This window comes from Elaeis guineensis, chromosome 6 (assembly GCF_000442705.2).
Source record: "Elaeis guineensis isolate ETL-2024a chromosome 6, EG11, whole genome shotgun sequence".
Lineage (NCBI taxonomy): Eukaryota > Viridiplantae > Streptophyta > Magnoliopsida > Arecales > Arecaceae > Elaeis > Elaeis guineensis.
Genome location: NC_025998.2, coordinates 13,425,321 through 13,439,010, shown reverse-complemented (window position 1 = coordinate 13,439,010; position 13,690 = coordinate 13,425,321).

Below are 13,690 nucleotides of genomic sequence, written 5' to 3'. Positions count from 1 at the left end.
ATTGAAGCCAAGGAGAAAGGGACCAGAAGTTTACAATCAAGCCAAGAAGAAAGGGACCATGGTGTGACTAAATATGGTCTGACGTATGCTCGTTCATTTTTTTCCCCAACCAACTTGTGGAAGTCATGACTCGGCATTCTAAGATAGCTCAGCAAGGTGCTTTCTTTACAATATATGTTACATTTCATCAAAGCGTGTTAACAACGCCAAGACAATGTCAATGAAGGTTAACCAAGTCAAATACATCTCTTTAGGATACACAGTTAAAAATGATGCATGCAAGATTAATCAATTCCATCAAAACTCGACCATTTCCACAAATTCCAGGCCTTTATATTCTAAACTCTTCAACATCGTCTACTTGCATTCACCATTAGCACAAGCAACACAAGACTAAGCGTACGCCAACCTACTCCCTTACCTTCTCTTCCTCCACAGCAATGTCTGAAGCTTCGGGCCATCAGAAGAATCGCCGAGGCTACCGTCGACTCCTGTCGCAGCAGTTCTCCTTCAACTTCACCGAGAAGAGCAAAGCGAAGGCCGCCACGGCCAAAAAGAAGACATCAAACCAAAAGGATATAAAAGCTCACCCTGTGATCAAAATTCTCGAAGCGCCGACTAAGGAGGCTATGGCAAGGCCTGAGTTCTTGAGGTATTTGGAATACATGAGGGAGGCTGGGACATGGGATCCCAACTCTGCCAGGCCTTTGATCTATTTCAAATAGTCTTTTGTCTTTTTATCTTTCTTGTTTTGGAACCACTTCATGTTACCTACCTAGAAAGTTGATCTACTTCAAATGGTCTTTTGTCTTTTTAATTATCTTTCTTGTTTGGAACCACTTCAAGTTATCTACCGATAAAGTTCGAGGATATATGTTCTTGTATCATTAATAGCTTTTTTAAGGAAAAAAATCTTTAGTCATAACAATTATGCTCTTGCGATCAGCTACCATAGACCAACGCAGGAAAGATAATAGTTTTGTGCTTAATGATGCGTTCCGTTTAAGTAAAAAAATTATTTGGTCGATTCCTTGTTCACGAAACGTTGCACCATACCAAGTAATCCCATGTGCGCCTGAGACTTTTGGTGGATGTAGTGCTTAGATGGAATTTTTTTTTTTTTTCCATTTAAATTTGTTTGTTAATAAGAAAACCCATATGAAAGAAAAAGGATGAATTGCAATTTTAAGTTGATAAAGTGAATACTTTGATGTATGCTGAATTTGGTAGGATGGATTTGCTTAATTACTCCTATATTGTCAGCCCTATGTTGGACACAATCCAATTTAAGCTCATCATGGTATGACCCTCGCTAATATGATATCAAATTATTTATTTATTTATTTGTTTTAATCGTGTTTTTGCTGTCTTTGATGAATGAGTTAAGTTACAAAGTGATACCTCATAAATTTGATCCCCAACTCATTCGAGAATATTTGTAAATTTGAAATCGGGATTGAGAAACCAAGATGTTGCTCTGGCTCCTCTTGTTGTGTTGTAGCTAGGCATACTAAATCAAAGGAAAACGGCTTTGTCTTTCTATAAGTGTTCTTATTATCCTATATAGTTTAACATCCTATATATAAAATTGTAGTCTGAGATGTAAAACCCAAAATATTAGATAAAATATCCAAAAATATGTTTAAATATTGATGATTTGCAGAGACAAAAGAGCAAATAAAAAAGATTATGCGGTATTTAAAAAGTATCGTAGAGTACTGTGTATGATTAGATGATGTCCATCGTAAAATAGATGATTATCCAAGCTGTCTAAATATCTCTAAGATTTATATATATATATATATTATTTTTTTTAAAATATACATGTGTGAATATATGTAGCCGTTCATGTTAAAATGGACGGTGCTCAATCATATACAGCACCCTAGGATAATTTTTTAGTACCGCAGAGGATCTATACCCAACAAAAAAAATCTTGTGTGGAGGTTCCCGACATAATAATGTTTCTAAAAGATAACTAGAAAACAAGCTACTTATCAATATTAAAACATGGATATCAAAATGTTGAAACTGATAGCAAAGTTAGCACGGCTATACAATTAACAAAGACCATGCAATATTGGACTGGAATCCAAGGGATGAAAAAAAATAAAGCAGAAGCCAGAAAGACAAGTGCTAAACTATTTGAAAATAGTCCCCGACTCATGTTTTGAACATATGATTTGAAAAATTTATGCTAAAGAGCTTCATTTGCAGCAACAATCAGTCAACCTCCTATTGGGTGATCACCACCGTATTCCTGTCACCCTAGCACTATGATTGATTAAGGTTACTGTATACCCTCGCCATCGGCCATCACCGTTCATTATCATCTTTGGCCACCATCTATGCATCACAAACCCAGTGCCACGGACAGTCACCATCGGACCCTTTTTTTTTTATTGAGGCTTCTCATTAAATTTTTACCCATGGTTAAAATATGATGACAATTTTCTCTTAAAACGAACTTAATGGTAATGACCTTTCTTATCCAAAAAAATATTGTCAATTTTGTTTAATATTATTTTTCAATAGGTAAACTAATGAGAAATCTTTAATTGAGTTAAAACTTAAAAGTAGCTTCCCATTTAGGTTTCAAGTAAAATATACTTCCTATTTGAAACATAATTTAAAAACAACTTTCTAAATGATATAAAATGACCGAATTACCTCTACAATTATAAAGCAACACTACACTATTATAAAACAATACGCACTATTATAAAACAATACTGCACTATTATAAACTAGTACTGTATTATTATAAAACAGTATTGTGCTATTATAAGATAATACTATACTGTTACACTATTATAAAACAATACTGCATTGTTGTAAAGTAATACTACACTATGGTAATATAATACTATCTTATTGTAAAGGAATACTGCACTAATATAATACAATAAAGCAATACTACGTTATTATAAAAGAATACTGTGCTAATATAATGTAATACTATCTTATTGTAAAAGAATACTGTATTAATATAATATAATAAAGTAATACTGTATTATTATAAAAGAATATTGTACTAATATAATGTAATACTATCTTATTGTAAAGAAATAATGCCTTATTGTATAAGGGTATAAGGATAATTTCAGTCAAAAATAGAGAGTTGCTTTTAATTTATGTTTGGAATGGGGAGCTACTTTATATAAAACTCAACTAGGAAGCTGCTTTTAAGTTGAAAATAGAATTAAAAATAAAATTTTTTATTTTTCAAATATTGCTATACTTGTTTTTGTGCGTATAAGTATATGTATATATATATATATTTTTGATAAAGATATAAATACACATGTTGATGTGGTCATGCATTGCTGGCCGTGCACCAATTCATCGAAGTATTATATCGATAGTTGCCAGTTTGGGAAAAACGAAAGCAGGAGATGATTTTTTTTTGGGTAATAATTGAGAAATATTTATATAAAATTGTGAAAGTTTAGCAATGGAAACAAGCAAAATTTTAAAAATCTCTATCCTAGTCGACTTCCTCTTTTTCACATCTTGCTAGAAATTTTTAATAAAATAAATAAATAAATAAAGATTGGTTGAGGCAAATCCATTAACAGATTTCTCTATTCCGCTGAAGAAAGGAAGGCTCCAAAGTCTAATATTTGTGTACTATTCCTCCGATGCATATATTTTTAATATACCTTTTAAGGAAAACTAAGAAGAAGGGGTGAATAGTTTTTATGTATTTAATGCGTGCTTTTCTACATGGAGGGTCTGCGTCGCAGCTATGCGTATTAGTAGACGGTAGATTAAACAAAAGTTTCAAATGGACTATTTTTTGATGAGGACAAACTTGAAAAATTCTCTTTGCACCATGGATGGTGTAGAAAATCCGATATGGAGCATACTATTTTATATGATTGGTCTATATAATTATCACTTTCCAACACGCATTTAATATCTGTAGTCCTATGTTTTGTTTAAAAATTTTATATAACAAAAATATTTTTATTCTTTGAAAAAAATTATGATATCCTGTGGCATATTATGACTTTTTACATGTAAGATGTCATAATATGGCCCAGAAAATAATAACATTCTATGGCATATTTGACATCCTATATGGTATACAACGATCTATACTCAATAAGCATCGTCATCCTATCAATGAGATATCATTTGGTTGCAAATATGTTTAAGAACTATTCGATAAATCCTTCTTTATCTATCATAATATAGTTCTAAGAACTTCATCATAACACAAAAGTTCTAAGAAGATGTACATTTTGTGACGAAAATATCAAAAATAATTTTATTCATTGATCAATAATTTATATACAAAATTTAATTATTTATAATAAGTTAATTGACTTTAAGACATAATTTTTAACAACTCCTATTTGGATTAAAGTCAATCGGGGTAATATCTTATACCCATCTTTCACTTATGATCATCGAACTCTTTGATCTCGAGAGCTTTAGTGAAGGGGTCGGTCAGGTTCTTTTTTTCATCAATCTTTTTCAGCTCAACATCATCTCGATCTACGATTTCACGGACAAGCTGATAGCATCGCAGAATGTGTTTGATTCTGTGATGGGACTTGGACTCCTTGGCTTGTACTATAGCTCCAGTACTATCACAATATAGTAAAACTGGACCATCAATAGAGAAAACCACTTCAAGTTCAGTGATAAACTTTTTCAACCAAACAGCCTCCTTTGAAGCATCAGATGCCGCAATATGTTCCATTTCGCATACTAAGTCAACCATCGTATGTTGCTTGAAACTCTTCTAGCACACTCCTCCATTCATAGTGAACACGTAGTCCGACCTATTTTTGCTGTCATCGTGATCTAACTGAAAATTAAAATCAGTATATTCCATAAATTTTAAGTCAGTATCTTCATAGATAAGTCATTGGCCCTTAATATTTTTCAAATACTTAAGGATTGTCTTCACAACCTTCCAATAATTTTCTTCCAGATCTGATACCTACTCACTACTCTTAGTGAATAGGCTACATCGGTTTCATACATATCATGGTATATATGATAGATCTTACTGTCGAAGTATATGAAATTCTACTCATACGCTCTCTTTTCTAAGAGATTATCGAACAATCTATTTTAAAGAGAGAAATTTCTTGACCATCGGTAAATAGCCCTTTTTAGAATTCTTCATACTGAACTGTTTCAGTATGATATTGATGTACGTGGATTGGGACAATTCAAGCAACCTTCTTGATTTATCTCTATAGATCTTCATCCCTAGAATGTAGGATGCTTCTCCCAAATCCTTCATAGAGAACTGCGATGATAGCCACAGCTTTACACTTTATAAAGCTGGAATGTCATTTTTTATTAATAGTATATCATCTATATACAGTACAAAGAAGATGACCATAGAATTGTTAGCTCACTTATAGATGAAAGCACTTCTCTGTTTCTAACGAAGTCATACGTTTTGATTGTCTTATCAAAATGTATGTTCTAACTCCTAGATGCTTGCTTCAATCTATAGATAGACCTATTTAGCTTGCACACCTTAGATTTATCTGAGGATATGAATCTTTCAGGTTGTATCATATACACCTCTTCTTCCAGCTCACTATTAAGGAAAATGATTTTGATATTCATTTGTCAGATCTCAAAATCTAAGTGTGCCGCTATTGTAAGCATGATCCAGATGGACTTAAGCATTGCCACAAGAGAGAACGTCTCGTCATAGTCAATACCATAATACTGACGGTATTCTTTGGCAACAAGATGGGCTTTATAGGTCTCCACCTTTCCATCCACTCATCTTTTTCTTTTAAAAATTCATTTACACCTTATGGGTTTAATCTCATTAAGTGGATCAATCGATGTCCATACACCATTGATCTCTATGGACTCCATCTCGGATTTCATAGCATTAAACCATTTTTGAGAGCCAGATCTTTGTATAGCATCCATGTAAGTGATTAGATCCTCATCGTTCTCATCTAGTTCGACAGGATCACCATCCTGGAGTAAGAAATTATAGTTTCTATCCAGTTGACGCGGTACTCTATCGGATCTTCTTAATGGTGCCTCCACTGACTTTGGATTTGATTCTTCAATCAAATTCGATTCTGTATGTGCCAGTATTTCTACCTCATAAACTTCACTATGTTCGATTTTAGTGGTATTAGTTGCTTCCTCAAGGAACTTCTTGTCTAAAAAGACTGTCCTGTTGCCGATGAATACCTTTTGTTCTTCAGTGAGGTTAAAGTAATATCCTTTAGTTTTCTTTGGGTATCCTATAAACAAGTATTTATCAGACCTAGATCTAAGTTTGTCTGTTTTTAAATGCTTAACATAGTCGGACATCTCCAAACCCTAAGATGTGAAAGCACCAGCTTATGCCTTGACCATATCTCATATGATGTTTATATACAGATTTGCTCGAGATCTTATTAAGTATGTAGCAGGCCAGAAAGCAGTCGAACGACGATCTGGGGTTCAACATCGACTCGCCATTTACATAGAGAATTATGAATGAGCCTTTACCGCCTCGGTTCAAGATACCTCAGATGGAGCCCTACGATGGAACTACCAATCCAGTAAATTATTTGGAGAACTTCTGAACTCTTATGCTTCTGTATTGGACCAATAATGTGACTCTCTGTCAAGCTTTCCCTTTAACTCTAAGGAAGGCAGCTTGCCATTGATACTCCAACCTACAGCCAAACTCTGTAGACTCCTTCCATCAGTTGAGTCAGCAGTTCGTCGCACACTTCATCAGCAGTCGCCGACAGCGACATAACTCAAACTTTCTTGTTAGCATCAAGCAGAGGGAGAATGAGCCTCTCCATGATTATATCAATCATTTCAATGCTGCAACCTTGAAAGTTCAGAATCTGGATCAATCCATGGCGATGACTGCGTTGAAGGCCAGGCTTCTTCAAAACGACCTCCTCTTCTCCCTCAACCTCAACTATCCAAAGGACTTTGCTAAAATGTTGGAAAGGATAGAGAACTATGCTCAAGCTGAGGAAGTCTGGGATCGATAGGGGGAGAACCTCGATGGGGGATCATAGTATAACGTCGAGTAGAAGAAAAAGGACCATCGACGAGTGCAGCATCGACGTGCGGAGCCAAAGCCTCATCATTCTTGAATCCTACCTCAAAATAACTGGCCTAGGTCTCCTACAGCACCGCGCCGATCTAGGACTCTCCCATGGAGGTTTCATTATTTCACTCTGCTGAACAAACCCCCCCCCCCCCGAGTTCAAATTCTTATGGAGATAGAGCAGCAAGAAGGGCTCCCCTGATCGAAGAGGATGCTCACCCCAGCATGTGCAAGGAATCCAAGAAAGTATTACAAATACCATAGAGACCATGGATATGATACAGAGAAATACTGGCAGCCATGAAAGAGATAAAAGCACTCATCCGATGTGGATGCCTTCGTCGGTATGTTGATAAATGGTGGATCCCAAGGAACTAACGCGATGAGCCTCCTCGATAAGAAGATCCCCACAGAGACCAACCAGCATGAGAGATCCGTGTGATCTCTGGGGGGCAGCTCGACCATCGTACCTCGGATCCGAGCCAAGCTGAGGATAAAGAGTCAAAGAATATGAAGGTCGATGAAGAAGTAACTTTCTCTGAAACTGACCTAGATGGAATAAAGTATCCACACGATGACCCTATAGTTGTTTCTTTGAATATTGCAAATTATGATATACTTCAAATCTTAGTTGATAATGAAAGTTCAGTTGATATTTTATTTTACAATGCTTTTGTTCGTATGAACCTGAATTCTGAGCTGCTGGTGAAGAGGAACACACCTCTGATTGGATTCTCGGATAGTATTGTCCCCATAGAAGGAACTATTTTTTTGACTACAATAGCTGGGCGAGCTCCAAAACTGGCAGTTGTCAAAATGAACTATTTTGTAGTCATGACCCCATCTGTATACAACATCATCTTCAGTCGGTCTGGATTGAACACTCTCCGAGCTATAGTGTCGACTTATCACCTGATGGTAAAATTTTCCACTCCAAAGAGGGTTGGAAAACTCTGAGAAAATCAACAACTTGTGAAGGAATGCTATATGGCAACCTTGCATGGGGCAACACCCATGAAACAACCAACAGATGAGTTAGATGAACGGGGTGAGCTAACCGAGAAGAGAGGTCATCCAGTGGAAGACCTAATCCAAGTGCCTGTTGATGAAAACCCAAACAAAGTAGTGAAGATCGGCTCGAATCTATGTGAAGAGGATCATCAACACCTCATTTCCTTCTTACGTGCCAGTGTAGATATATTTGCTTGGCCAGCCTCCGACATGTCCGATATTGATTCGAAAGTCATAGTTCATCGACCCAATGTGAATCCAAAATATCATCCGGTCAAACAAAAGAAGCATAGCTTTGCACCTAAGCAATAAAAGGCTATACAAGAAGAGGTGGACAAGCTTTTAAAGACAAAATTTGTGTGAGAAGTCTACTAACCAGAATGGTTGGCCAACATCATCCTGGTTAAAAAAGCTAATGAAAAGTGGCGTGCTTGCATTGACTACACCGATCTTAATAAGATGTGCCTAAAAGATAGCTACCCTCTGCCCCACATTGATCAGCTGGTGGATGCGACCTCGAGGCATCAGCTCTTATCATTTATGGAAGCATTCTTCGAATACAATCAGATTTGGATGGTCCCCAAGGATGAGGAGAAGACCTCTTTTGTTATTGATCAAGATCTTTCTTACTATTGGGTCATACCGTTCGGCCTAAAGAATGCAGGTGCAACCCACCAACGGCTCGTCAACAAGATCTTCAAAGAGCAGATCGGTAGAAACATGGAGGTATACATTGATGACATGCTTATTAAAAATAAAGCTGCCAAGCATCACATTACCGACCTTGAGGAGACATTCATTACGCTGTGATGCTTTCAAATAAAGCTTAATCCCAGCAAGTGTGCATTCGGTGTCACCTCCGACAAATTCTTTGGCTTCATAATGTCTCAAAGAGGGATTGAAGCGAACCCAAAAAAAATCTAAGCTCTTCAAAAAATGAAGCCTCTGAGGACGATAAAAAAAGTACAATGCCTAATCGAGAGAATTACAGTTCTGAATAAATTCCTCTCAAGGTCAGTCGAAAGGAATCTTCCTTTCTTCAAAACTCTTAAGCAAACGAAGAACTTTCAATGATCGGATGAGTGTCAAGCTGCATTTGATGATCTAAAAAGATACCCCGATTCACCTCTCCTCCTCAGCAAGCCTGAATCTAGAGAAGTGTTATATTTGTACCTTACCGTCTAACCCTTGATGATTAGCTTAGTTCTCGTTCGACAAGAGGCCAAGTTACAGAAGTCGATCTACGATGTTAGCCGAGTACTCCACGATGCTGAGACTAGAAATACGAAGCTTGAGAAAGTAGCTTTTGCTTTTATAATATCTTCTAAGAAGTTATGCCCATACTTCCAGGCACATACTATTGTCGTCCTCACCGATCAACCTATCAAATCGATACTCTATCGATCTAATACCTCCGAACGACTAGCTAAATGGGCAGTCAAGCTAGAAGAATTTGACATCAAATACTTACTTTGACCATCCATCAAAGCTCAAGCATTGATCAATTTTGTCTTGAAGTGCTCCATCCCAAATAAGCAACAGAACAATGAGGCAGCTCCAACAGCCAACGAATGCTGGGTTCTCCATGTAGATGATTCTTCAAATACAATCGGCTTGAGAGCTGGATTAATCTTGACGAGCCTAGATAGAGTGGTCGCGGAATATACCCTACATTTTGAATTCCCTGCCTCCAACAATGAAGCCGAATATGAGGCACTGGTGATCGGGTTGAGAATGATGAAAGAGTTGGGTGTCTGACACCTCAGAGTTTACAATGATTCTCAACTTATTGTCGATCAGATTTAGAGAGAATATGAAGCTCCAGAGTCGAACATGATAAAGTACCTATAGAAGGTTAAAGATTTTGCCTCAAATTTCACCACTATGAATATCCAATAAATACCAAGGATGGAGAATGTGCAGACTGATCTTTTCTCAAAGCTTGCAACAGTTGGTGTGGCCGATCTAAAAAGAAGCTCATACCTTGAAACCCTCAAGAAGCTGAGCAAACAGATTTCGAGCCAAGCTGGATAGATCCAATCCTTCAGTACTTACAAGACAGTGTGTTGCCCACCAATCGGGACAAAGCCAAGAGGCTAAGACATCTTGCACCTCAATATCTCATGTATGACGAAAAGCTGTACAAAAAGTCTTTTACCCTATCCTTGCTCCGATGCCTCCGTCCCTCAGAAGCTGAGTACGTCCTACGAGAAGTTCATGAAGAAATCTGCAGCAATTACTTGGGGGGTAAGGCTCTTGCTCATAAAAACCTACGGGAGGGGTACTTTTGGCCGACCATATAGAAATATGTTGCCGACCTAGTAAACAAATATGATCAGTGCCAGAGAACTTCAATTATCCAGTGCCGACCTTTAACTCCTCTAGCTCCAATCACCATGCCCTAGCCCTTCGCTCAATAGAGCATGGACATCCTCGGACCTTTTTCCATCCCGATGGCGTAGAAGAAATTCTTACTCATCACGACAACTGCACCAAATGGGTGGAAGTGAAAGTGCTAGCAACTATCACCAAGGTGAAAATCCATGATTTTGTATAAAAATCAATCATCTGCTGTTTTGGCTTATTACATGCCATCATCACCGACAATGGGCGTCAGTTCGATAATCCAAAATTTATAAGATTCTGTAATGGACTGACATCTCTCACAGGCTGACCTTGGTAGCTTGTCCTCAGAGCAATAGTGAAGCCGAGGTCACAAACAGAACTTTACTGTAAGGATTAAAGGCTCGGCTAGGCCAGGCTAAAGGATGGTGGGTCGAAGAGCTATATCATGTGCTCTAGGCATATCAGACAACCCAATGAGTTCCAACAAGAGAGAGTCCCTTCAAGCTAGTTTTCAAAACCAAAGCCATCATACCTCTTGAGATCGGCTTACCCACACTACAGGTGGAAGAGTTCGATGCAGACAGCAACTCCATTGGATTAAGAGCAAACTTGGACTTGCTGGAGGAGACCCGAGAGTGAGCATGGATTCGGATGGCCAACTATCAACGAAGAGTAATTCGGTACTACAACTCCCGAGTCCAAAGTAAATCATTCATGACTGGACAATTAGTTCTCAACTGAGCTAAAGCATCTCGTCCAACCAAACGATCGAAGCTTGTACTAAACTGAGAAGGCCCATACCACATCGTCGAAATAGTTCGATCGAAAGTCTATCACCTTTGTTGACTTGATGGAACTCCAATCCCTAAGACCTGAAATACCAATAATTTATGGATATTTCACCCTTGAATTGTAATTTCTTATTAAACAATAAAGGATTTCTTTTACCAAATTGTGTTTTCTCCAAACACACTCCTCGTCCACAGACGAGGTGCGGAACATGCTCTCGATATTCTCTATGCAAATCTCTGGCTCATGCACTCCTCGACCACGGCTAAAGAGCGGTTCGCATCTCCATGTAGTTCTCTAGCTCACGCACTTCTCGATCATGGTCGAGGAGTGGTACGTGTTTCCATGCGATTCTTTGGCTCGTGCACTCCTCGACCACAGTCGAAGATCAAGATGCGTCTCCATGCGGCTCTCCAAACATGTGTTCCTCGACCATGACTGAGGATTAGGATGTATTCTCTATGCAGCTCTCTAAACACGTGCTCCTCGATCACGGTCGAGGATAAGGATGTATTCTTTATGCGGTTTTTCAAACACATGCTCCTCGGCCATTGGTATGCATCTCCATACAAACTCCTTGACCTCCATTTGATCTTCAACATGTGGTCCTCAGATATGGCCGAGGATCGAGCAACCCAACTCCGACCTTTCAACTATCGAGCTATAGCACCATACGGAGAATCAATTTCCACTCGTCATCAAGAAAATGATCTAAAGCAGACAAACGGTCTCCGCGGTATTTGGCATAGGTCAGACACAAACTCAAGTACAATTAAATAATTGATCTCAACAACTTGTTGACATAGTGATAAAGAAAAATAGCATTTCCATTAAAGAAAAATTTTTTATAAGATTTTGATCGACCCATTACAAAATACCTTGGTACACACCGAGGTTGACAAAAAGAACTGACCAAACATTAAGCTCGGACGTGCCCGAGCTGAGATACAAAAGGAAAAGACTTAAGCCCCCTTTAGGGGGCATGGGATTCGTCAGCCTCAGTGCAGTTGGAGAGGATGATGATGGCCGAGGGTGGAGCTGGCATCGCCTCTTCGGCTGCCCGATCTTCTCACGTTGGACTAAAGAGGTCCTCAACTTGTAGACCCTCATCTCCAACCTCACCAACCTCCTCCTCGCCGTCTGACTCCAGGAGGTCGAGGTCGAGATCAAAAAAGTGATTCCTGACCTTCTCTTTGAAATCTTTGGTCCCCTGCATATACAAAAGTGAAGCAAATTCCAACTTAATGTCCAAAAACTCAGTCGAAGACCTGAAAGCTTCGATTGTGGTGACCTTGGCAGCCTCCAGCTCCCCCTCATGCTTCTTCTTCTCGGCTGATAGCCGAGCTTTAGTTTTAGCTCGAGCTTTGGAGAGCTCAGACTCCAGTCATTTCACCTCTTCCTCCAGTGACTTGGGCTTCTCTTCGATCTTCAGCTTGGATAGTGGGGCGTCATCCGCCCTTCTATTAGCCTAGCCGACCTTTTCCTCAGCCTCCCTCAAGATACGCCAAGCTTCGAGCACCATCTTCGAAAAGTGATCGAAGTGATGGACGAGCTATAAAAAAAAAAAAAAGAGATAGAAAGAAGAAGAAAGAGCAGGTCAGTAAAAAGTACTTAGGAAGAAGAGATCAGAAGTAGCCAAGGAAGGTCAATAGATCATCACTTATCCGGAGAAGGGAGTCCTATGAATCTTGAATTCAGAATGCCCTGCCTTTAGAGTTGAAGGTTTCAATGTCGGCCGGTAGTAAAGCCGACCTAAGTAGAGATCGGGTGAGCCTATAATCATCAATAGCCTTCCTAACGTCCGGGGCCTTGGTTTTCAGCAGAACCTCCACCGAAGGGGACACCTCGATCGATAGATCGGTTGGACGAGAAGACATACATATCGAAATCCGGATAGTGCCCGAACCTCACTGCGACGAAGATGCAGAAGGCCGGGGGGTAGGTTCCTCCAGCCCGACAGAATGAAGCGGCGCCACCATTTTTGCTGACACTAAAGATTCCTTTCTCGAAGTGCTGCTGGGCCTCGAGGAACCCCCAACCGTGGGCTGGGCAAGTATGGCCTCGGTCTGGCCATACTTTGAAGCAGGGGCCGCATTTATCTTCTTCCTCTTCACAATAGCCCGACGAATAGCCTCTATCTCTATAGAATTCATTGCTACACGAAAGACAAGGTTAGTTAAAAAGAAAAAAAAATGCCGAACTAAAGAAGAACATAAAAAAGAACTTACTCTTTGGGTCGGCCAAACTCAACCCGACCTTGAACAAAGTCTCCTCGATAAGAAATTTGATCTATGGAGGGAAAGTATAACTAAAGATCTGTTTTAACACCTCCTCCTCGGTGTTTGACAAAATTAGAGCTCTAACCGCCGACCTATGAGGTCGACTCCATGACGTGTTGAAGTCCCAGAATTGCTCGACCGAGATGAAAAAGAAGCACTCCTTCCAGTTATGCATTGAGGAAGGAGCACCTCAGAAGAGATGATGTCCTCT